Genomic DNA, 26,892 nt, shown 5'->3' with positions numbered 1-26,892 from the left:
GTCTTCCCGTTTGGAGGAGAAAGAACGACACAATGGCTAGAAAGAAATCGGCACAGGCGAGAGAAGAATTGCGGGAGTGTCTGTCCTCCCAGGCCAGGAGATTGAAAACCTCGCTACTGGACCACAGCGACGGCAAGCCTTGCGTGACAGCGAGGCACGGCGGCCACTCGCCCACCCACCCGTAGGACAGACGCCGTCGCCCGGGCGGGCGAAATCTTCCACCACGTCGTCTTCGGGCGAACTACTAAACGGCGAGAAAAAAGGCGGGAACGCGCGCCGCGGAAGACGGGGGCGAGAGAAGACGCGCGGAGCAGAGGAGAGAAGAGACGGAACGGGGAAAGCGGGGGGGTTGTTTTTCTTCGCGGCGGAACAATGTATCGTCGCGCAGGAGCGCCCTCACCTGCCTATTATTATTTTGTTTGGATGCCGGGGCAGTTCGCTCGCTACAGTGGGTCGGTCGGGTGGCTTTTGAGCTACGCGACGTGTTGGCGGCTTGCCTGCGAACGCCTTTTTCTGGCATCGGCAGGTCTTGAGGAAAGAGCGGCCTCGCTGACGGCATTTGCGTTTGCGTGGTTAACACAAGTTTCGCTAGAGAGTAAACAGAGGCTTCGCAATGAAAGCATAATGCGTAGAGCGCTTCATACGGTTCGTGCTTTTTGAATACGATGCGTCAGAAATGCGGAGATAATGACCTTTCACGAACACCGCACTTAAAAGAAAGCGAGAGAAGTGTGGCACTGCGCAGCACGTTCGCTAGCCTGTCAACAAGCGGCCCGGATGAGATTGCTTTCGTCTTCTCGCTACGTGAAACCGTAATGATCGCGCGCCGCGTTCAAGTGCCCAGTGCGCTGCTGCGACACTTGCAAGCTCTTGTAGGGGCGATCTTCAAAGTTACGAAGCTCGAGCTTGCCGTAAACACCCAACTCTAGTCCTCACGCCTTTTATAGTCTTCCTTTCTTTGCAAAGAGGAATGCGCGCACTCGTTCAAATAAGACCTCAGCAGTGGGAGAGGCACTTGAAGCAAAGACAAGCAAGATGGCGAAGCAAGGAAGCAAGCGAAGCTGCTGGCAGCGGTAACCTGCGCGCCGCCGGCGAATTGAGGTTCCCTTTCACTCCCACCTCGCGCGAAGGAAAGCTAAAAGTATGCAAAGAAAATGAAGGAGCGCCTGAATACGGCCGCCCTTCGCAGAGCAGGACGACGACGGAGGGAGCAGCACTCCGCGAGTCGCGCACTGTAGGAACAGACAGAAACGAAAACAAGAAATCTAAAGTTGGAGGGAGGGTAAGGAGAAAGAGACGTACGCACGCCGCGTCACGTGCTCTCGGCGCCGAACGTAAACAAGGTCCTCTCTCGTCCCCTTTCCCATCTTTAGGGGTTGTTTTTGTCGGAGCGCCCTCCTTTCCCGCTAAGCTCCCTGGTCGCTTTTTTTTTCCCCTCCTCTCTCGCTTTTCCGTCGTCGCGCTTGCAGGCGGCGGCACGCAGGCCGACCGACGGCGCTTTCAGAGGGGGTTGAACCCAGGAGTCACGTGAGCTTCCTAGGGAGCGCTCTAACTAGGGACAACTGCGCCGCAAATAATCGCGCCGGCTGCGCGCTTCAAAGCCTAGGGAAGGACGAGGACTGCTAGGTACCTGACGGTTGCAGAAAGGACGCTTGCGCGAAAACACGGCGGCGGAGTGGAGAGGAGGAAAAAAAAAGAATAATAACAAATGAAAAAAGAATGCAGTCGATGGCGAGAGCGAAAAGAAGTCAAGATGGCGGTGGATGGCCTCCCCTCTCCCTAGTCTCTCCCCCTCCGGCGTCCGCCCCAGGAATGAGGTAACCTAGATCGGCGGGTCTGTTTTGATGCGGGCTGTGCGCTCGGGGAGGCAGGCGGCCGTACGCGCTCTACGACGTGCAGCGTCTGGGAATGGCATTGAGTTTCTCGCCGACTTGTTTTGACGCGTCGGAGTCGCCGCGCTAAATTCGCTCTTCCGCACTGCATGCGACTCGCACGTACCGCACGACCTCGTCTGTCCTGTGCGCCAGTGGCGTTGTTCTCTAAGCAGCTCTTTTACACAAGGCCGTGGCTAATTTTAGCCGTTTCACGCACGACATAGAGAGCTCACTTGGGTTGAACAGCTCTGCTATGATGCAAGAAGTGTATTTAACGTCCTCACTTACACCCTGTGTGAAAGTTCGTGAGACCTGCGCACAGAAGAGGCGGCGATGCGTGTCTGTCCTGGAAACGTCTCTTGTGCGATCGAGGACTTGAACGTGGTTCAGAAAAGACGGAATAAGAACGTTATCGCTTTCAAGAACTGCATTACTGAAGCCTTCTCTAATATGTCGTCGAATATCCTGGTAATGTGTTACAAACTTTCAACCGCCGGCACTTGTGGTTGCTTTAATTTAGGAGCCCTAGTCACAAAGCCTTTTCTTAGCATTATGTGTTTGCCCTTGACGGGCAGCTTGGATATTGCAATTGACATCTAATTTGCTATCGCACAGTGACGTCTTGTCGACTAACGCAATCAGTCAGCTCCCGTTCCAATGTAGTCTTGTTTCATACCTTGTCCCTAAACTTTCTATGGCAACATGACCAGGGAAATACTAGCCAAAGGGAATCATTTCGCTCTTTCTTGTTGAAAAACAAATCACCGCTGTCTGGGATTTACCGATGACCCCATCTCAGCAGTATGCTTCAGTTCTATTATAGATAGGTTGCTCAGTTGAACTTGGGGTATTGCGTAATTCATCAAGCTCCACACCCGACTTCCTCGAACTTCAGCGCGAATAAGTGAAACCAGCAACGATATAATAAAGAACACACGCCCTGTGATGCCCTTAATACATAAATATTTCGATAACGGGCTGATTACTACTGGGAAAAAATAAGGACAGTATTAGCCTTTTCACTCTTGCGCCTGGTGAATAGTGCGCCGATGTGACGTCACTGGTTTTAAGGTATATTCGCTCGTTTCGCTATTTCTGCGCAAGAAAACTTTTCAAAATTCAGTAGGTTGCATCGTTGTTTGGCTTTGTGACATAGTGCAATCCTTGCTTATCGATAAACAGATCCTAGTTCCCTGCGGCCGCTGTGAACATCCACGATGTCCCAGACAGCTATAGAGCGTGAGCTTAGAAGTGGCTTCACCACACATCTCAATAATTTTCGCGTCTAATTTAGCCTAAAAGAGTACTGAAATTACATTTTCGACTACAAGAAAACAGGCCGATGGGCTAGTTGTTATTGCATTACCTGACGTGCAATGCAAACGGGGCACGCAGGGCGACGAAGGAGACTAAGACATAGCGCTACTAACAACTGATGCCCTGTTTATTTTCTTTTTTTCTTCCTTCTTTCTTTTCCTTTCTTTTATGTGCGTTAAATAAATTTCCACTGCCGTCTCAACACTGGCAAGTGACAGAGTGGCCTAAATCATTCACTATAACACATGTTTCGAAGAACCAATTTCGGTACATGTATATAATAGAAAAGTTGATTCATTTCTTGAAAAACAACTGTTTTATGTCGACGTTTCGGCTGGACACCGACCTAGTTCTCAAAGCTGAAAACGAAATGTAGTCTGTTTACACCAGTTTCCACAGCTTAAGAAGAAAAAAGAGAGAAAGGAAAGCAGGAAAGTGTGTGTGAAAGATAGAGAGAGAGAGAGAGAGTAAAGACTGAAGAGTTTGTTCAGTGGCTATATATATATATATATATATATATATATATATATATATATATATATATATATGAGGTGGATGTGTGGATAGGAGGTGGACGACAATGTCGATGACTCCAGGTCCGGTGTTTCCAGACAACTTTATTACCACATTACAATGTCTTATAGGTGTTTCCCAGTGTTCATACTTGCTAAGTGTGTTCTTTTTTACGTTTGAGAAGGGTTCATGAGTTTCTATACGACTTCGAAAATATGTTACGGCACTCCTTCAACATTCTCCATTAGTGTATCTTCATAAAAATCGCGCACAAACTGAGAAATATTCAAGAGGTGAAGCCGCCCTATACTTCACCTCTGAAACAGAGCCTTGTCGGACGAAGTCCGCACGCAGATCAAGTGTTCTTGCTCTGTTAATTTAAATGCTCGGCTCATGTCGACCAATATCTGTATGGTAAGAGTATCAATTTTACAATCATGGGGAGTGTGTGGAAAGCGCTTCTTTTTCGTGTTTAAACGTGCCCCTCCTAACATGGCCGCGGCCATGTTAGGCCCGGCTTCGTTTTCGGCACATTATTTCCGCACCAGGAAACATTTTTTTTTTCTTTAGCCTCCTCCATTCTAACGCGCGCTCGTCGTATAGACGCACACGTTACAAGGCTGCGGGTGAGCGTGCGTTCTTGCCTATGGCGCGCGCGGCTGGCTATTTGCGTTCGCGTCTCTCGCGGAGTCCGCATTTAGAGTCCTTCATCCTGTTGTCCCGCCGCTGATGAGAGCCATCTGATTCATTCTCAACGACGCGGTATATGCCTACTTAGAAGCGCATCTGCGCGTAGCGGGAGGCCGAAAAACAAGGCGTCAGCGCCAGCGGTTGACTGGAAAGCGGCGCTTTTTCCGCGCCGTGTCCTTGGCATCGTAACGCGGTGCGTCAGGCCGGAACCCGCGATGGCTTTCGAGACTGCGATAAGCGATGACGCTCGCTCGCCGCTCGACGGAATGCTCGCGATATAAAAGGCACCGTGCCATAGTCAAGTCAGGTACGATAACAGACACCGCTTTTTTTTTCTTTCTTTTTTTTGCCAACTGGCGACGAGGAGGGTCACTGCCCTCCGAGGCTATGCAAGTGCGATAATTGCTCGTTAAACCTCCTTTTTGTGCGCACTATACCAGCAAAACAGGAAGCCGGTGTTTTATATATATATATATATATATATATATATATATATATATATATATATATATATATATCTGTGTGTGTCTCACATCCTTCTTTTCTTTTTTTCCCTGATGTTGCAAGTTGGGAGAAACACTGATTGCGACAGGTCTGATTTCAGTTTGCCGGGAATATCGAGACACTGTGGAGTTGCTGGACCTCTTCTGAGTGTGCTTTGGAATAAAATGGTGCATCGCTGTCATTTCACAATGAAGCAGGTAATGTGACTAGATGGCGGTGGTAAGCGTCCTAAACTTCGACGCCCATCTTGCAGGGTAGCAAACCACAAATTTGCTCCTGGTTCACCTCCACGCCTGTCCTCTTTCCTTCTCTAAACGTCGACGAAAATGGTGGTCGCCAAGTCGAAGATAATGTGCGGACATGTTAGGTTGGAATTGCGTTGAGTATAATTAGGGGCATTGTGGAATATTCCCGAAGCCGATTTAACGGCATTTTGGAGCTACGCGGAGATTTCAACAGTGCGTCGTTTCAGAACAATCTGGACAGTATACCTATGCGAAATTTGGTGGCAGTATAAAGAGCGTGTTGACAGGAACACGCGGAAAATGCAATGTCGTGCTTGTGGGTGCCTGCTCTGGGGCATCCAAATGAATTTCTCAAGCTCGCTCTAAGTAGGGTGGTTCTGGACGCTATTTAGGGGCTAAAATGTTTGCCGTTTGCGAACTACTCGGTGTATCAAAGTTAAACTTCGCACGAATGAGGCGTGCGTTGGAGAAACATGCAGCAGTAATTTGTAGGCTATCGGTGCCCTGGGGCGCCGTATGTAATGTTCAGAATGCCGTCGGTCGGAACCTTGAAACCGTGACATAAATCTTATCTAAGGCGTTTGCTTACAGCAACAAATGTACAGTTGTTGCTGAAAGTTAACGTCGCAACAACTTCGCTTGGAACTTCGTGTACACTAATACGGGATACCGTCCTGGTATATATTTTCAACCATTGGTGGCATCTTTCTAACATGAGTATGGAGTTAATTTGAGAGTGATAATTGTGAGCGGTTCATATATCTGCCGGTGCAACACCAATACATGGTCTCGAGTGGCAAGCGGAAAGCGTGCAGGGTGCACGAGGGCAATTAACAAAAAAGTTGGAACTGGGAAACCCGAGATACGTAGTTCTCTGCCGAGAAAACATTCCGAGGCTATAACAGAGCACGTCGGGTGCCACGATCTATTTGTCTCGGAGCGCTCTGTTTCTCTGCAGCAATTTAGGCTGTGATTCTGCAAAGTCGCACGAGGCTGCCGGGATTTTCGCGTTCACAAAGTAATAGAATCTAACAAGATAGGCAGATCAAAACGTAGTATAGTAATATGTTGTTTATTAGAGTAAACAAAATAAATATAGAGAAAAAAGAAGGAATGGATCGAAATTATAGCAAAACTGGTCCACGTTGTCTTTTTACTTATGTGCGTGCGTGTGTTTAAATGTGTACATTTGTATGCGTGCTTGTGTTTGCACGTGCGTTCGCGTGTGTGTTTCGGAGCTTGCGTTTGCATGTGTGCGCGTGTTTGCGTGCGCGCGCTTCACGAACCACTAGTTTTCTGGCGCGCTTCACGAACCATTAGTTTTCTGGCTGTGCTTATATACGTGTGGAGGGCTCGCAGTCTCTGTATACGTTTCGCGTACAAGCATGGTTTAATCGCATAAGGAACATTACGCCGAACAAAACGTCGCCATTACATGAGACACATGGAGAAATTCCGTGCCTTGTTCTTCCGTTTACTTCGACATTACGCTGGCGCCGTACGTGTCATGCAGTTCCCTCGCTTGAGACGTCTGAAGCAATTAAAACGCACATTTAACGCGGACGCCGAGGCGTGCTAAGTATTTACTTTAATAGCGCTTGCGTCAAAATCACCCTTGCTCGCGAACTTCCTCCTGCATCTCAAGGAGAAGGAGGGGGAGGGGGGGAGGGGGGTGTATTCTGTAAGACTCCAATTAGTGGACTCTTACAGTATACCCCCCCCCCCCCCCCAGATGTGCAGTCTAGGCGACCACGCGTCCGCTGTAAGTCAGGTGCTGAAATTGCATTTAGGATAATTAGGCAATAAAACGAGATATTTGGACATATCATGATGTCTCTGCTTGCCTCCCCAAGGTCAGCCCTCTCTCTCTCTCTCTCTCTCTCTATATATATATATATATATATATATATATATATATCTGAGAAAGCTCTCGCGCGACGTCCGTTGCCGTGAAGGTAAACAACCTCCTTCCTCAACAGGGAAAAAATGGGAGTCGGTAAAAGATGTGTTGTAGCTTATTACAATAGCCACAGGCGCGTGATGGGATAGAGGGGCCGGAAAAATACTTCAGCCAACGTTCGTTTAAGTCACCCGTCGTCGTAAACAAAAATACAATCGTCTCCACTTGTGAGGTAAGGAAGCCAGTTTATCAGATGCCAAGTCGGCTTTATTTGTACCACGCGGTTTTCGCTTTTATATGGACGCCGCATGGTGCAGGTATGTCTTGCGATTACGCTCCAGCCATTGCCTCTTTTCCGACTGCAAATTTCTAAAAAAAAATATCTTACATCTCATCTATCGGCGGTCGCGCATAATGGCGCCTTGGCTCTGAAGGTCACATATAAGCGCAGTTCTCGAAGCAAAGGGACGCTATATTGCAACTTATGCGGTGAAACCAGATAACATCGTTCTCTTGCGTTTATACTAATGCTGGTCGGGACATCTGGGCCACACTTGACACATCCCCATGGTTTGCCCATAAATCGAGGAGGTTAATTGTATTTAGTCCTCAATGTGCACCTTCAAAAGCTTCCTACGCGCGTGCTATGTTTAGTGCGAGACCTTAGCGTATATACCGTGTAGACCAAGATGTAAACTGTAGGCCAGTGCGATGTTATAGCTTGCTCAGAGCGAAGATTTGACCTTTGTGGCGGTTTTAGACGTGTGTGAAGCTGTATGTACATATAGTATACTATTGTCTATAAGCGTTTTTATGACAATAAGCGTTCGGCTACATTGAGTGAGCTAGCTGGATGACTCGGTTGGTGCATGCCACATGAAAGCACAATTCAGTGAAGAAAGACACACACAAAGCAGGTAAGATACCGTACATATGCAGAACCCACTTGAGACAGTCTGCTGCAGGCGCAGGTTGTTCGTTTGGGGGCGCCCTTAAAAAAAAAGAAAGAAAAAAAAACTGAGTTTTGTTTCAGAGCCTAGCTGTCCCGTCGCTCTCTAATATCTGTGTAAGCTGCTCTTAAATTACTCTCAGCTGCTAATTCGACTACACGACATCCTTGCTCTCTCCCTAGATACTTGCCATCCTGTAGGGCAGACGGAAATAACACAGTGAGCCGGCATCTGGAGGCTCCAAGAAACATGCCAAGTTAGTTGCTTACTGCTTTGCGGTTTAACTGGAATCGGCTGTCAGTCGAGTCCGTGTTTGCCCCCCTGCCTCTCTTCCCCTTGCGTCGCACTACGCCCGTTCAGCCGCCTTTTCTTTTCAAGGTTAAAAACAAGAATTGCAGCGACCGGCCCCAGAATTCAGGGGGACCACGGGCAACGCAAAACGGAAACGCAAAGCCGTTCCTCCGCGGTCGCTGCACCCGTGCCGTCGTCGCTCCGAAGGTGCCTCACCGCAGAACTCTCTCCTCGGCCTGTCTGGCGAGGCACCGAGCAAGACACCGGTGTCGCGGTGAAGCCTCGGTGCATGGCGGCGGCGGCGGACCGCGGGTTGTTTATTCGCTTGGGGGCCGAGGTTAACAGTCGCCGCCGCCGCCGCCGTCTAATTTAGTAGCTTGGCTGTTCTTGGCGGTGTGCGATGCCTGCTGTGCGCGTGTGTGTGTGAGCCTTCCCGCTGCGTGTTTCCTCTCTCTCTCTCCAGGGCCGCCTGGCCACTCCTGGTGCGAAGCAAAGAGTTGCCGGAAAGGAGGACTGCAGACGTGGAATCAGATATGCGAGCGACCCGCCACTCTCTTGCATTCTTCTTTGGCCCAGCCACTCGCCGCTCCCTCCCGCGCCCTCTCTCCGTCTCGTCTAGCCCTTTCTTCTCCCGCCGCCGCGGACCGCAAGAGAAGCACCGCAAACTCGCGCGGTTCGCGCAGGTCTGCTACACATTCCCTTTATACCTGCTGCTTCTCTCCGTAATTGTGTGCAGCGCCGAAACACGTGGACACGTGTGGTTCTATACTTGCTTTGCTGTGCGTTCTTCTGCCTGCGTGTTGTTTTGTTTCGAAAGATAAAGGAATTCCCACGCACCTGTCGCCAATTCTTCTCGCTGCTCGACTCTGAGCTGCGCCACTAAATTTAAGGGCGAGACACACTGTGAAGTAAACGTTGTGTCGGTCTACGCCGCTATCCAAAATACCTTCCGAAACGCTCTTGTCCGCCCTTTCGACTCTCCAGACGCTCGCCCGGCGGCGCTTACGCGGCGGAAAGTAGTCCCTTCGCCATTCGGACAGCCGACAGCATCATTTACCGTCGCTTCGTGGCCTCGCCATAAGTCACACACGTGTCGTCCTTTCGAAGGCTACCACTGTGCGCGGCCTCTTTTGCTCGAAATAGATGCCGCGGAGACGACTCGGAGCAAAGCGACGTCGTGTGCAAGGTCTGAGCATGCGCTCTCACCTCGCGGCACCACTCCCCGCCTTCATTTCTCGATTAGACCCCTTGATGAGGGGTCCAATCTACTGCACGAAACTACCGAGGCGCATCGCGGAGACGACGACGTGTGGCTGTTTACTTTGGCTGCGATCGCGATGTGACCGCCGCCAGTTGGCCCGGTTTTCCTTTTGATGTTGTGCCTCCCAGCCAACCCAGCTTCCCCCCGTTGCCAGAACGGCTCGTCTTCTGCAGCTCTGTGGAGGCAGGTGCCCGGTCGACACCGGCCCGTCCTGACGTGCCCGTGTGCCGACGTGTCGCGTGGAGTCGCTAGATGAAGCGTCGGCAAAGGACGGCAATGCTGTTCGCTCGGCGTGGCAGCCTCAGTCCTCACTGCGTGCGTTTCGTTGAATTAGCGCCTGTCGGGCTCTCTGGAGACGCAGAATTCCCAGGAACCTGAGGCTGTGCATAGCTAACTGCTCAGGAACACTAACCAGAACTGCAAAATTGGCTTGTAATTGCAGGGAACAAACAGTTCGAAACAGGAAGGCGCGACAAGAGGCTTTGTTGTCATTACGACGAGCACATGAGGTCACTGTGGTAACTGTTGCAGGAATTACACGTCACCGAACGTCTTTATTTCCTTAAAAATACCTTTGGTGAAGCAAACGCCCCTCCTAGCACCCCCCCCCCCCCCCCCTCCCTAGAAACACAGGCTAGAAACAGCCCTGTGTGAACAACAGCAGTAACACGTATGTTTTGAATAGGCAAGCCCTGCAATGATGAACGCCTGTCCTGTCTCCAGGCGTATGGCCGGGGCAGGCTGATACTCTGTAAATGCCTTTATTCTGTGAGGTGACCGTGCCTTATCTCACCGGCCTTTCTCGGAAAACAGGTGAATGACAATGCAGTGCACATGGGCGTGTGTACGTATGCGCGTGTGTACACGACACGCACGCACACACCTCTTTCATCATTTCCCATTACATGACACTTTGGCAACCCCGTGTTTATGCGTAGTTTTCCGTTACTCTTCCTTTCTGCGAAACCCCTCCTTCGATCATACACACGCGGCCCTGTCATCCGACTGAAACGTTGCTGCATGCACGCTAACATCTAGAGTGTACGAATTTGCTGTTTACGGCGGGGCATCACACTTCCTGCCATCGTATGACTCTGCTCTAATCTGGTATACAGGTGATGGAGCTGGAGTGCTGCCCAACAGAATGATTAATGTCCAATTTATGCTAAGCTCGTGTACGAAGCCATCGTATGCCGCGCATAGAGTCGCTGCACCTACCAAAGCACTGTGAACTCTCCTACGATCTTGCATAAACTTCTCAGCAAGCGCGACACACGTGGCGAAGAGATTCTCTGTTCAAGGTGAAAGTAACACGGCATACCGAGACGATTAGCACGAATTCCGAACAAGTTATTTGGCGTCAAGATCGCCTCTATAGAAATTGTGTCCACGTGATGAGGCACCACTAGCGCTTTAGCGAACAGCGCCACCTGTGGCAACGAGGTCGTCCGTGGCATATGAAGCAGATGAAAGTTAAAAAAAAAAATCCAAGGACACCTAAACACTTCTAATGAGTCGTGAATGCGGAAGCATTAATGTCCAATTGAACGCCGCTGAGCGGTCCTTCGAGTTTTGTGCTGCGACTGTTAATGTTTTCGAGTTTTGCTGCGGGGTATGTTATCGAGTTTTGTTAATAGCTCTGGCGCGGTGAGGGAAAGCACGAAGACCAGCTAGCTGTGACGTAGAAGTTTGGAGAGGAAGCTCTTGCGCTTAATTCGTCCAAACCGTCTTACCTCACAAATGGTGTTAAGTATATGGCTCATGGCGACCCCGCAAGACATTTACCAACGTATCGATTGGTAGCTGCAAGTACTTTTGTGAGGGATGTAGACACGCTAAACGTCGAGCGTTACATGTCGCGTTTCTCAGGACATACACCCCCTACTCCGCAATTCTACATGCAACGCGAGGTCAATAACAGCGTCTCGGTATTCAGAGTGTGATGCAAGCGGGTATGTATAGTATGTTCGAATGTGAAGCAGTTATACGATCATGAAGTGTTCAAGGAATAAAGCAGACAACTTACTGTAATTCATTATCGTGTATTGCTTCGACACACCATAACATTTGTGACGTGAACATAGCATTTACATAAAGTTACGTAGCATCTACATTAATGTAACTTCACATTAAGTCAACACATATAGCATTAGCACAAATGTACTACATGAAAAAAGCTTGGCGTCCATTCATTCACATTGTGCGTGGGATCCACATATTTTTTTCTTCTTCTTTTGTGTGTTTCTTGCTCCAGATATGAAGCAATATCAAGCAACTTGCAAGACTTTCGATTCTTCCGAAGCCTGCAATTGCAGCAAGTGATGCTAAACCAACATTTATGGCAATATCACAGCAGTTATCCATAAATGTCAAAATTTTCCTGTTCATAAATATTACCGTGATACTTCTCGAGCTGCTATGTTCGACTCGAGTCGCATCCTCGACTTGATGTGAATAAGTTTATTGCCCAGCTACACATTAGCCTTTCCGTGGCGGACTTGCATTCACACTTTCGAGATCGACAAATTCAAAGGCCATGTACCTTTCAGTAAGAACAGTTGCAGTAGCCGTACATGGGGGAGAGAGAGGCAACTTTATTTGACGAAGGGATTCGGGCACGCAGGTCCCAGGGTCCCCGCACGACCCCACTGCACTGCACGTTTATGAGTTCATGGAGTTTCATGACGTGGGTCAGTGGAGATCTGCTGCCTGGCCGGGTTCGTCGAGCGCAGCAGGGTCTCCCGTTGTACCCAGGGGGTCAGGAGCTCTGAGCCCCGCGGGGGAGGGTCCGCCGGGCATTCAAGAAGAATGTGGGTAAGAGTAGCATGGAGGTGGGTGCATTGAGCACAGGAGGGGTTGCATGCTCCCGGGTGGATGCGGCAGATACACGGGGGAGTCGATAAGCACTTCCAATGAGGAACGAACACGAACTTCTGAAGGCAGCGAAATTGTCAAATGATAGGATGAGATGGTAACAGACCATTACATGTGCAGATAAGTACGCTACGTAGGACAGATGGGATGTGATATGAACATATATTAGATGTGCGACGAATATGGTTTCTTCACATATACAGGAGCCGTACATGCATGGGGGAGTCGATCAACACTTTCAATGAGGAAGGACCACGAAATTCTGAAGGCTATACCCCCAGTCGCATAGTCGGCGAAGCAGTGTTGCTCCGGAAGAGGGCAGATGGTAATCGCAACTACAGTCACGGATCAAGCATGAACTAACGACGGCGCTATCGATTATCTGCGCCGCTTATATAGCTAGCACGCGCAAGGCCAGCAGATGACCGAAGCAGTAAAGTCGGAACGAGTATTCCTCGAAGCTAAAGCATTTTTTTCCAAGGCGAAGGTAACTACAACAAAGTTCACGCTGACCAGGCGAAAAAGCAAGAGCGCGAGAGACGGGGACGAACGAGTGACGCTGGCACAGCGCCCGCTACCACCCGACATGCTGTATGTTAGGTAAACAATTTTATCAGGGCCGTTATCTCCGACACCCACTGTATACGTACGATGCGTCGCGCTGTAAGCCGCGCTGGTGCGTCTGTGACTCGATAAAACCGCAATTATCTATACTGCCCGTGTGTGTGTTTTTTGCGGAGAGTGGTAAATAACTTGGCAGCTCAAATAAAGAAAGAAATGGAAGTAAGTAGAGCTTCAACTGCTAGGGGAGGAGAGAGAGAGAGAGATTCATGAAGGCCGACTATTTTTACAAGATGTTTGGAAGAAAACAAAATAAAGGGAGTCGGCCGGGGGCGATGAGTGATATCAAAAGGCGATGCCGAGCCGACGGTGATAATGGAACGAGGTTGCGAGCAAGGCCCAAGGTATACGGAAAGCGAGCTAAACGAAGAAAAAGAAAAAGGAAGAAAGGCGAGGGCATTCGCCCGTTCTATTTACGATGCGCGCTATATAGAGAGGCTTTATACGGCAAAAGCAATGAGACGGAAGGGCGTTCGCGCAAAAGCCACCCACGGATGCATCGCGGGCGTAAAGAGGGGTGTAACGACCAATAAACAAAGCGCTCGAGTGCGTGCGTGTGATACGCGTACAGTACGCAGAGGCTGACAGAATGGCTATACGAAAATGTTCGCTTCGAAACGTGAAAACAATTGTCACAAGTGGTGAAAAATAAACATAAAAAAGTGTGATTCGAGCCGTAGAAAAGGTCATTGCTTCGACAATCCGTTAACTAATTTTTTAAGTCTGTTTAATATGCGTCGTCCGAGAGCTGCGAGATTTAAAAATGAGTAACGGAATGCTCTACGAGTTTTCTCGCCGTGTGCGTCTACTGCGCTTTTTAAGATTGCATTTAAATAATGCTAAAACGTCCGTGTGCTTAGACTCTGGCAGACGTGCGATCTATGGTCTTACTCGCGAAGAAGCAACGCTGTTGTACCGCATCAGAACCGACTCCGCGTACACCCCGACTTGGTTATTCAAGCCTGGACGATGCGCTTCCCCGCTCTGTGCCTTCTGTGGTGATATCGGCGACATCGAACATTTTATTTGGCTATGCCCGCAGTTCGACACAGAAAGAAAAGCGATGGTCGACAGCCTGCAAAAGAATGTTCTTTCGCACAGGACCTTTGAAGACGTCGTTTTCCCCGGAGGGGCCCGCGGCAATCAGGTAGAGAGTGCAACGACTACTGATTACCTTCGTGTGAGACACGGGGCTCTTCGACACCTGGTGACACACCCCTGCATGATCTCAACTCAAAGGCGGCTCAGGCGGAACAATTGCCGGCTATGTATGTCAGGCTAACCCCGCCTGCTGCAGCACCACCACCACCAGCACCTTTGATAAACAAACGACCATGACATATTACTTCACCTTTGCGCGTAAAGCCACTAAGAAAGCTCGCCGACGCCGTGATCGACAATCAGAAGTTTGGCGTTGCTGGACTTTTGGCGTTGCTGGATGAGGAGCCTAGCTCTCCTTCCGGTAAGTGTCTCCCATTCAGATGCACCCACGGACAGCGAGCAGTTAAAGCCTCTCGCTCGAGTCCTCGGCCTTCGCCACCACTGTGACAGGAAGCCTCAACTGCTGTAGTGTGTGAAGAATCGAAGATTGATCTCCGTCCTGCCAATCTTCAAAAAGAACTCTGGCGTCTAGAAGAACACAGCGCACAAATTCGCCGCCGACGTGAGCGTTCTGAACCACCGCCGGCGTTTCACCCGACCCACCACCTGCAAAACCAAGCACCTGCTTCGGCTTTTTCAAACCGGCAAATTCGATTGTTCTTCACTCAGGAACCTGCACAGGAAGTATCAACTTTTCGCGTGCTCGGCCTTGAAATCAGACTGGTTCTGCTTCTCCCTGGGTCAAGAGCGCAAAGCGACGCACTACAAGGACGATAACCTGACACGTCGGATTGCTAGAAAGTTGGGCGGAGCACACACCAACATGGCATGCACGCCACCTAGTCAAGTCTGTACTCCAGCCGCGCCTCGTCTATACCAAACTAAGTTGTACCATCTCACGAAGGCAAAATTGGAACGTCTGGATCGAGTCCATTAATCGGGAGGCTATGCGTGCCATCACGGGCCTAACGTGCATGACTCCGGTTTCGAGTTTACAGGCAGCTGGCCCCACTCAACACGATTGGTGCATCAACGTCGTTCTTCTCGCGCAGTCAAGCTTTCAACAATGTGCGCGTAGCTGCGTTAGCTGGATACCTGTAATAAAAAGTTCTTGCCCCTACAATCCCGACAGCTCTTGTTCCTCCGTGGCATCGTGTGCAACTTACCGACAAGCCGGGCCAGGCCGTTCGAACAGGGCCGTCTCCATCTCCCGGTCCCTCGCCAAGCAACGGCACTGGTGGGTCGCCTCAGTCACACCGATGACACAAAAGGCATTCTTGTAGGGTATGTCAAGGCGAGCACCACAAGGTGTGCACATTACTGGCCTGGTGCACACCGCACTGGTGTACCCAGAACTACCAGGAGGAGGACAGACATGCATCTAAGTAGCCGACCCCGAACCACTATCGTATCTCGCTGAAATCGCCGCCATACGAGAGGGGTGGAACTCATTGGTGCGTTTCTTTGAAGGTGCGTTGTATTAGAAGCTTGTCATCCGCACTAACTCCACGCAGTCATTTCACGACATCCGTCGCGTATAGCCCGATCCACGTCGCTATTAGATGCTTATCCACCAGCTGGCAAGAAATTCCCCGTTTCGATCCGTGTCCACTGGGTCCGTGTCCACTTGCAGTTCTACCTGGCCAATCAGACGAAGTTCCTGCCACTCGCCCAACCACCAAATCTCACCCAGTACCGCAATTTCCCGAAGATGCCTGTGGACAATTACGCCAAAAGGAAAGAAGAAGTAGTGTAATGATTGGAAAATGTAGAGAGGTCGGCCGGAAAATGAAGCATCTGGCCTGCTACTCTAGGTAAGGGAAGGGGAAGAGGGGAAGAAAGAGGGTCACAATGGGTGATGATAATGGGAGGAACGAGGTGAAAGGAGATATTGCATAAATGTTATCACAAGCTTGAGTCCAGGCCCGTGTCGCCTAAGAAACGTGAAAAAGCACGCATTACCTCTATCGTCTGCCAGCTCTGTGGCCATGTGCCTAGCAAGAGGTCCTCCGACAGGGGTCTAATGTATAAATGCCTCAAGGTAGCTGCCAGTGTCAGTCTTTCGCGCGCATACTCAGGGCACACCACGAGCACATGGCCTAAGTCTCTACAACACCACACACTGAACAGTCCGGGGAGTCTGTCCGTCTAATGATGTGCAAGTATTTGCGCGTGAAAGCGACGCCTAATCGCAGTCTGTGTATCAGGCTCAGGCATGTATGAGGTCGTGGAGTTCCACGCAGAACAGGAAATTGCGTATCGGGATCCAGCCTTTTAAGGCGGACGTGACGAGCGTCTGGCTGGGCCCAGTATGTTCTCGTCGCACTCCTCATTAATTTCGACAGGAGGCATGTCATGTCCGGTGTAGAGAACGGCACTACAGTTCGCAGGCCATTGCTGAGGGCGCGCCTTGCTTCAGCGTCGGCCATCTCATTGCCATTGAGCCCACAGTGTCCCGGGTTCCATTCGAACACTATGCGGTGGTGTTTTTCTTGAGGGCATGAAAGTAGCTCGGTGTTCTGCAGTGCCAGAACCTGACATGCGGTGTGGCGCAGGAAGCATCCCAAAATTTGCAGTGCGGGTTTTGAGTACGTGAAAATGCAACACTCTTGAGGTCTTTCCCCGCAGATGTGGCGAATCGCTTCCCGAATAGCCACCAGTTCTGCAGCGGTTGATGTAGAATTATGATCTAGAATGAAACGTCGAGTGATCTGCTGGGCTGGCATCACCACAGCTGCTGTCGATGCCTTTGGTGACGCGGATTCGGCTGTGTAAACATGAACATAGGTCAGGTATTCTGACCAGATGTATGCCAGAGCAAGTTGCTGTAGTCCGCTAACGGGAACCAACGATTTCTTTAGTATGCCGGTGACATGCACGCATACCGAAGGTTGAATCATCACCAACGCTGGTTTTACGGGGTGATATGGAAGGGCATAGCCTGATGTTATGTGGGGTAGATGGCAGCGGAGTGCACTTGTGAAGCTGCTGTCCGGCCGCTCATGTAGAACCGACGTCAATGGATGGCAATGGTGCTAAGAAAAGAATTGCGCTCGCCGCCGCTGGTAATGGGCATGCAGCCCGAGTACGTTGGCCGATGCTTTACTGTCAGGGCTTGAGTTACGCTCAGGTTCGGCCCAAAGCGAAGCCAGGGATTGAGCTTTACTCATCGAACCATGCCAAAAGGAAAGTAACCGACGCACCACACGAGCACTCGTACCTCCGTGTGACCTCCCTGGTGGGCTCCCTCGCCGAGAGGAAGTGGCGCTTCGGAGGCTTCTCGTCGAGCTTGCGGGCAGTGACCGCCCACATCAATACCGCACCGCGTATGGATCGTCACGCTCGTTTTCTGCCATATCTATTATTGTAGCGAACGTGACACGCTTGCTGTAGTCGTGCTCGGGGCTACAGCATATGGCATACAGCATATGCGCGCGCGCATGTGGCACCTCAGAGCAACCGGTCATCGGCCGGGCCGCCCTCATGACTTGCGACGTTGGATACATGGGTCGTTCTGTCGGTCCTCGCTTGACTTTCGGCACGAATCAAACTTATTCGCATACGTGTGAAGCCATTTTGTATTTTTGTATTTCTCTTTAAATTGTATTATGCCTAAGGGCAATCTTGCGGGTGAAGAAGAAAAAAAAAAAAGAAAGAGCGAGAGCATCACTTTAAAATACAAAAGCGAGATTCGCAAATTCCCGAACCGCATGGCTCAACACAATCTACCACTTTCTGTTCGATGAATCAAGGACTTTGCGAACTTTGTTAATTAGTCACTAGTTCTTAGTGGCAGCAACATACAGTTGGCTACACGCGAAAAGAGCCCTCCCTTGTTATTGCTATTAGAGTTCCTGTTCTTTTACGGCGGGTACACATTTCGGTGCAACTTGCAAGGGCCACGTCAGAGTTTCGTGTCATCGTGCGATGTTGTCGCCCCCCTTCTGCACTCGCACCGTATCTAGGCCAGAAATCGATGCGAGGTGAAACGAACTGCTGTATACAGATAGGAAGCCGCTGACCAGACGTGCGTCTTGCACTCGGCGCACACTGGCAGAGCCGCCTCAATCCTGTTCTTTCTGTTTTCCGCAGACGGCCCGAGTTTGGCTCGCGACGAAGTTTCACCCTGTTTTTCTCGGTTCCGCGCGCGGACAACAGGACGTCAGCGCTTGACGTCACGAGAATCTCCTGACGCGAGTAGCAGCAACTGTGTAGCAAGCGCAGTCGCAGCTGCTTGACTTGCCACACTCCTCTCTTTCGCTTGCTTCGGTGGCTAGGGGCCGGGTTGGTACACCGCGCCTGCTGACCGCTGCTCTCTCCCTTTCGAGCACACTCTCTTCCACCTCTTCCCTCTCTCTCCCAGCTGTTTGCGCGCCGCTGTCCAGCGGCGCAAACAAGAGCGCTCGCCCGATGCGGCGAAAACAAAGCGACGAAATCAGTGTCGCAAGTAGAGTGAGCTCGCGCTTACCGAAGCGGTTCGTCGCGGAAAGAAAGTCGCCGGGGCGTTTCCTGCTGAATGCCACCCTTTTGCAGTGCCTGTCTCCACCGCACGTCTGCATATAGACAGGGCGCGCTCGAGCTATCCATACTGACAGCAGCGCCAGAACACAGCCTATATAGTGAGCGGAGGATCGAAACCATATCCTGTAGGAAACGTTACGCGTTCACGGTGCCATCGTTTATCTCCAGGCAAGAGCTTCCGCATTCGGCAAAGGCAGTACAGCCAGTACAACCGCGCATATGATGTGCATGAGTATGGGGCACTGTAGCGAAGGCTCATGAAATTTGACTTCTAACGGTGCCATGCGTCGTGCAAGGCTTAGCTTATCAAGTTCAATCATGTAGGAAGAAAAAGTATAGGAGGGAGCGTCCGCGACAATCTTGTAGCCTAGTCATAAAGCCTGGACGTAGGCAACGTAAAGGAAAGGCTCATGGGAAATAGGCCTCACAATGTGATACGCAAGCAGTAATCAAAATTTTAGGCGAAGAGTACAGCATAAAGGGTGGGTGGCGAGGGCCGATTTTGACGAGGATGGCACCAAATCTAAACCGCGAACCAAAATGTTTCTTCAAAAATATTCTCGTGTGCGTATCAGGCAAGCATTGAGGGCGTATTCTTCCCAAGAGTCAACGCCCATATAGGCCCCGGAGAAAAGTAAGGGCGGCGTCAGAGGAGGTCGGCTTGCAGAGGCTAGCTGCCTGATGTCATGCTCTCGTCTAATTTTTTCCCCCCTTTCGTCATGAGTTCAAGCATGTCGCGAAACGGGCGTGCGTCTGCTGCTGTTCAGGGTATCGGTCAATTTCCGTCGCAGTCCAAGCTACTGGCTCAGGCAGCACATCTAGGAAGCTGAAACAGCCTTAGCGGCTTGTGGCCCGATGCGCGACCCTATACAGAGAAAAATATTCATAAGCCCCATATCCAACAATCCCATATGAAAGCATGGGGATCCCATGTAAACACCCGGATGTTCTCGTATGTCATACGAGACAAGTCCCATATGAATATATGGCCGTATGGTTCCCGGATTCCAAATAAAGCCCCGTATGTTCCCATATATGATATGGGGGCATCCCTCATATAGTATATGGGAACATACGGGCTTTTATATGGGATCCCTATATCGTATGGGGAATGCCCGCATATAAGTGAACATATGGGTTTTATATGGGATCCTTCCCCATATATTCACCTACGTGAGACTTGCTCCATAGGATATATTGGAATATACGGGTATTTATATGGGACCCCGTATGTTCATGACGGATTATTGGACATGAGGCTTACGGATTTCTTTTCCATAGGGGGTGCCCTATAGCGGATACGTGACTTCCCACAGAGTTAGGTTGTGTCTTTCAACGTCCCGAAACTGTGCAGTGAGTTATGAAGGACGCCGTATAGAGTAGGGTCCCGGAATATTCTCGACCACATGGGTTTTTTTTTTTACTCATACACCTAAATCTAAGTAGCCGTTTTTAGAAGGGTGATGGTTTGGGCAAGTATCTCTGTTTTATGTCGCATTTCGCATATATTTTCCTTCTGTTTTTCTGTAATAGACCTTTGTATCAGACAATAAAATTTCAGTTGGCAGTAAGCGCTCGTCCTCGTCTTTTTCTGTGTCCCTTTGTCCTACTTCGCGCTGCATTGCTTAACTAAGTATAGACGAGAGTGTTTGCATTCCGCCGCCATCAGAATGCCATCGCCGCGGCCGGTTATCGAACCAGCGACGTCGTTCTCAGCAGCACAACGCCACAACCACTGTGGCAACACCGCAGGACCCTTACCTTCCCTTGTTGTAAATTAACTTGGACTGCCAATAAATTGTCATACGAGGACGTGAAATTGGGCTAGTTGGCTGACGTCTTGAACGAAGGGCATGATGGGCGAAAATTAGGGCGAACACAGTGAGAGGCGGCACACAAGTGTCCCTGTTGTGGTCTTGTGTGTTCCTCTGGCTATGTTCGTACAAACTTGCGCTCAACATGCTCTTAGCCTTCATCGCGTGAGTGTGGTGCTCCTGTCGCGAGACAATGGCTCGCCCGCTGTTCTCTTTCTCTCTGTTTAGCGTTCGTATACGTTTGAATAATAATAATAATAATAATAATAATAATAATAATAATAATAATAATAATAATAATAATAATAATAATAATAATAATAATAATAATAATAATAATAATAATCCTGGCGAGACGCTAACTGTAATCCATGTCCTAATAGAGTGCATGGAATTAGAGCCTCAAAGAAAGAAATACTTCCCCTTAGCATACAAACAACACGTTCCTCTACACCCAGCAATGTTTTTGGGCACTGTTCTTTGATCACAGGTCAGTTTTAAAGTTTCTTGAAGATGCCGGTACATTGAGAGTCATCAGCCCCCTACATTCGTAGCACATCCTCTCTTCAGAGGCTGCTGCTGCGACAGCATTACTGTAGAGCACGTGCCTCTCAGCCCTTGCGTTCAAGGGTCCTGGTGAGGCACCGGCGCTACTTTCACGTACACGTTTTGACATTATCACTTCAGAACAAACCATCCATGGTCATTGCTCACATCTCCGGTCATTGTCATCATTTTAATAGTTATATATCTTACGCAAGTTACAGTGACTGATTTTAGGCCTATTTACTGTCATTTAACACCCATCATTCACAGTACATTCCTTTCTTTCATAAATAATTGATTGGAAACTCATCACCACGTGTATGGCGCTCTTTAGCCATATCTGGCCCTTGCGCCAAAAAACCACATACATCATCAATAATAATAATAATCTTATATCTATGCTCGAGCCTTCTTGGACGGCTTGCGCGGGTCTCATAACCAAGGAGGATGCGGCGGACCAGGGACCAGCGTCGCGACGTATCCCCGTTCTCTGGAACGCGTGACATCTCCGTCTTGTTCGACGCGTTTAGGCTGGCGCGATCCCCTTCGCGAAAGCGCAGCGTGTTTCATTTCCATGTGACAGCACGGCGCTGTGCGGCCTGCCCTCATATCTCGCTTCGCTATCGGTCCCGCTGTCAGCCGCCCTTCGTATAAGTGCCACAGGCGCGTTTCTCGGCGCTCTTCGTGCAGAACGGGCCGCCAAAGTTCGCTCTCTCTTTGCAACAAGTCGAGGGAACTTTCGCGGCCCGTTCTGCTCGACGAGCGCCGAGAAACAGCGAATGTGGCACTTCCCGAAGAGCGGCTGACTAAGTGTTTTCTTCGAATTTCGTTTTCTTCGAAGACTGAAGTGACGGGTGGAATGGAAGGGGGGCATGCGGACGAAGTCGAGGTTGGTTGTGCCCGCCGCGCGCGACACTGCTTTCCTGTATGGTATTGCTCCTGTAATTATTTATTTCGTCGTAATTCCTGTTCTAATTGTCCTCGATGTGGAATAGTGTTTGGGAATTCATAGTTAGGATATGTAGAGCTCAAGTTCAAGCGTTCGACTGCTGGCAGCGACGGCAGCCCCAGGGTTCTGTGACGCGCACGCGCTGCGGAACGTGACGTCACACGGCCACCCGCTCCCGTAGCGCAGTGGCTACACGGCATTGCGCTGCAGAGCTCGAGGTCGCGGGTTCGATCCAGGTCGCGGTGGCGGCCGCATTTCGGGGGAGGCAAAACGCTCATGTACTTCGATTTACGCGCGCGTTAGAGAAACCGAGGCGGCCGAAATTAATCTGGAGTCCCGCACCACGGCGTGTCTCATAATCAGATTGTGCTTTCGGCACGTAAAACCCCAGAATTTAAATACTTTTTTCGCAGTGGCGCTGCCGTGAGCGTGAGTGCAGAGAAATAAAGGTTCAAGATGAACGGCACGCGCATACAAGCTTTGCTTGCGGACATTATGGCGTTCGTCTTGAAAATAAAGTGCCGGCCAGGACACGTTCCCATCAATGTTACAAATTGACAACATTATTTATCCTCATAGAAATGTATACATCGTTGGAAAGAAGACATTTTGCTCTATTTTTCGACATAATCGCCATCCTTTTCTACGCAATTTCGTAGAAGGTGCTCCAATTTCAGTATCCCAATGTCTTAGAACTCCGCCGCCAACCCGTTGAGAAAGCGCTTCACCTCTTCTTTGACTTTATCGTCGCTCCGGAAGCGGTGGCCACTCAAGTGTTCCTTTAACTTGCGTAACAAGTGATAATCGCGAGGCGCGAGGTCCGAACTGTACGGTGGGTGGGGCATGACAGTCTACCCAAAGTTTGTCAAAAGGTCCTGGGTTTGACGGGGGACGTGAGGTCGGGCGTTGTTGTGAAGCAGCGTTACACCGGCTGTCAGTCATCCTCGCCGGCGGTTCTGGATAGCTCGTCTGAGTTTTCTTAGTGTTGCACAATAACTGTCTGAGTTGATTGTTGTCCCAGGTTCCATGAAATAGATAAGCAGTATCCCCTAACGATCACAAAACACATTGGCCATGACTTTGCCAGCAGAAGGAGTTTGTTTGAACTTCTGACTGATGACCCTGAGTGACGCCATTGTTTGGACGTTTGTTTCGTTTCGGGGGTGAGATGAAACACCCACGTTTCGTCTCCCGTAACAATGGAGTCCAACAATCCTTCCTTATCTTCTTGGCACTGTTGAAGAAACTGGCGAACACAGGCAAGGTGTTTCTCCTTGTGTTATGCTGTCAACAGACACGGTACCCATCGCAATTTTTCACGTCGAAGCTCCTTCCACTGTACCGTAGGAATTCCCAGGAATCCGATCAACAAGTTCACGGACGGTGATCCTCCTGTTTTGACGCACCTTCGCGTTGGATCATCTCGTTAACGCCTCTGAAACTGACGTCCTTCCGACCGGCACTAAACTCCCTGCACCACTTTCGGACGCGTTGAACGGACATACACTTGTCGCCATACACCTATGTCAACGGACGATGAATATCCACGGTGAAGTCCCTTTGGCATGCAAAAAAGCGAATTACGAAACGAATCTCGCACTTGGCGAGAGCAACAATGGGCACCTCATCTCGGACGGCTGCTAAGCCAAGACTGAGAAGCGAAGCGCGGCCGGGCGGAATCGAGAGGTGGGGAACAGCCGCGCGCAGCGGTGTTGCCGGATTTCGTCTCGCACCTTCCCGTGCGGCTGGGGCTCTTTGGGAACCTTATTTCTCGATCGATCCTCGTATATGGCTGCTTCCAAAGGGAAGTTTATTCATTAAAATGGCTCGCATTTAGGCGCGCATAGCTACGCACCGCACTGTCACAACGATTATTTGATCTCTACGAAGCGCTGTGCCTGAGGCGATGCGGAAACTCATGTTTAAAAAAAAATCACACACACAGGCAGAAAACATATATGACAGACAGTCCTTTATCAAGAGATTCTGACGATTCTAGGAGTTTTTGAGCACAGCAAGGCTAAATTTCTCGCGCGATTCGTGAACCGCTCTCCAAGTTGTGCTCTCAAAAGCCTCTTCCACGCATATATTACAGGCTCACCTATATCACACTCAAAAGCACGAGGCAATAACCGTTCGCGTCAGCAGCAGTGAATACATCGCCTCGGGGTTGGAGGCGGCGAACGTTTGCGTCGAGCTCCACCCCGTGCGCACGAAAACGCATGCGCTCAAAACACGCAAGGCGAGGCAGTCTGCTGGACGGGAGGGTACGAAGTCAGCTGCAGGCGCATCAAAATGCGGGTATCAGATATGCGTATATACGCGGAGAATCGCGTACAAAAAAAGATAAACAAACGAATCCCGCGCGTCAACAGATACGCGTGCGAAAGACGAAGTTCCGCATCGGAACGTCGGCGCGAGGTTTGATACCTTCCCTGATCTCTTCTTGGTAAGGAGGAAGGAAGGAAACTACGGAAACAGAAAGAAAAGAAAAAAGAAGTCCGCGCGAAAGAGTTTCCCATCCATCAGGTTCGCACACAAAGCCGCATAGTGAGTGAGGAGACGCGTGCGCGGTTGGGAGGGGGGGGGGGGGGGGGGACAAAAAAATAAAAAAAAAAAAAAAAAAAAAACGCGCACGAGAACAAGGAGGAGGAAAGTCGCCCCTTGTTTGTCGTTGGTGTGGACGTGGAGCGTGCAGGGTTTTAGGAAGGAAAAGATGCAGTTCGTCCAGTACGAGTCGAGATTATCTCCCGCGGTTTGCTTCTTTTTAGGAACGCGATTTTGTCTTTCTTTCGTTTTATTTTCTTTCTCGATTGCAGCGTAAAGGCCCGGGCGCGTTGTGTGTCCGCTGCACGCAAGAACTAACGAACGACCGAAAAGAGAGAGAGAGAGAGAGAGAAAGAAGGTAATAGTGGTCATAGCAGAAAGCACTCAGTATTTATGACGGACTCTAGCTGTGATAAAAAGAAGACCGCATTATTATTTTATTTCGGAATAAAAATAGGCGAATGCGGAAGACGTAGTCGCCTGATTGGGATATTCATGACGCTCTAGAGGTAATTGCCTGTATTATTTAGCGCGCGTAAATAAGTCTGTTCTGGTCTCTACTGTTCTTAATCCGAGTACACCATGGATGCGGAGACGAAGGTATAATGGAAGGTACAGGAGAGTGACGAAGATGAAGTAACTTGCGTTACAGATTTTGCGGAGAAATTATTAGGGTAATAAGGTCTGTTCTGGTCTCTACTGTCTTAATCCGAGTACACCATGGCTGCGGAAGACCGAAGGTATATATGGAAGGTACAGGAGAGGACGAAGATGAAGTAACTTGCGTTACAGATTTTGCGGAGAAAGACTCAGCGACGAAACGCTTTCTGCGTGGAAAAACTCTGCGCTTTGAGATTGTGTACAAATGCTGGGTCATGGCAATTTTTTTTTTTCGTTCGAACTAAGTGACACATGAAGCTTTGCCTGCAGTCCGTCAGGTACGAAAGGCGTTCTTACACTGGTTGATGCATGCAACGTCATTCACAACTGGACGACCGGTCGTCAATTTATGAGCTCGTAGATGATGAACAATTTGTTTCTCTTATCAGGTGCACCATGACAACAACAGTGATGAAACAAGAGAACAGCACGTCCCCATATGCGTTTGAGCGGTGTGTTCGTTGAACAAGCCAAGTGTAATACTACAGCGCTGTAACCATCGGATTAAAGAGATACAACGGGGATGAGACTGGCCAGATAAAAGAAAAGGGTTTGCTGCTTTAGACGAGACCTTATTATTGTATATACGACTGGAAGTTATCGTACAGCGGTTGGCTGGCTTCAAAGCGTTCGCTGAGTATCTGGTGGCTTCTTCTGCAGCATCCGCGGCCTTCCTGCAGCATAATCATTCTTGAATAGCCTCCGCTTGCGCCGGTCTTTCTCCGCCTGAAACTGCAATCAGCGTTGTCATTCCTATGCATATTCCAGCAGAAAAAGATATTCGGCGATTTCTAATTGTGAATTATAGAATCGAATACGAATCGAATAGAAAACGCTATTCGATTCGTATTCTAAATGTTGAATATTCACATCCTCAGACAAAAAAAAGTTAAGTGGACTGAGGTGCAGTTAACGTCTGCGTAATGCGAAGCATACTTGGTTTCGTAGAAAATGGTTGTTATGAATCATATAAGTGCTCTGCAGCGAGCGGTTAACGTTTTTGAGACCTGTGTATATGTATATGCATATGCATATGTATATATTGTGACTCAAAAGCAACCCTACAGTCACTCTTATCAGCTCTGCGCCGCAGCCCACATGAACAATTGGTAGCATAGATACGATTACGCTACCATCAAGCGGTGGACCGAGTACACGACATTGTATTTCAGTGGCTACCTGGGCACTGCAACATCACTGGCAATGAATGTGCCGACAAAGCTGCCCGTGAAGCACATGACGAATATGAAAGAATCTCAATACCATTCTCAGGAACGGATGCAGCGCGGCGCCTCAGCGGTCTTGCCCATATTATAACTCTAACAAAATGGAATACACCGGAGTTTACCAGCTGGCGCTTAGATGCCATGGACCCACATATGCAATTACAACTTTTACCGGGGTTTAACCGACCGGAAGAAACATTACTGTACCGCCTACGAATAGGAGTTTCTTTTACAAACCCCTAGTCACAGTGCCCATTGCAGCACATGTGGTGTTGAGGAAACCACCAGACATCTCTTGTGTGACTGCCCCAGATATGAAGATGAGAGGAGCGCCCTTCGGACTGCTTTGGGGCACTTAGACGACAGGCCTTTTACGGAGGAGAAGATCTTGGGCTCGTGGCCTCGTGCGTCTGCTATGTGCAGGGCTACAAAGATGCTGCTGCGTTTTTTGAGGTGCACCGACCTGCATGACCACTGTGTCGAAACTC

At 49.6% G+C, this 26,892-nt stretch overlaps 1 long non-coding RNA gene across 1 annotated transcript; it reads left to right on the top strand.

The window, feature by feature from the left end:
• The first annotated feature begins 1,663 nt into the window (after positions 1-1,663).
• On the top strand, positions 1,664-9,126 carry LOC125943673 (uncharacterized). The gene is made up of 2 exons (XR_007465832.1): positions 1,664-2,342; positions 8,748-9,126. It is a non-coding gene; the product is annotated as an uncharacterized LOC125943673 (long non-coding RNA).
• Positions 9,127-26,892: the final 17,766 nt, after the last annotated feature.

The sequence above is a fragment of the Dermacentor silvarum genome, chromosome 2, assembly GCF_013339745.2.
Source record: "Dermacentor silvarum isolate Dsil-2018 chromosome 2, BIME_Dsil_1.4, whole genome shotgun sequence".
In the NCBI taxonomy this organism is placed as follows: domain Eukaryota; kingdom Metazoa; phylum Arthropoda; class Arachnida; order Ixodida; family Ixodidae; genus Dermacentor; species Dermacentor silvarum.
The sequence above is the reverse complement of the archived record's forward strand: the minus strand, read 5'-3'. Positions and strand labels throughout refer to the sequence as shown.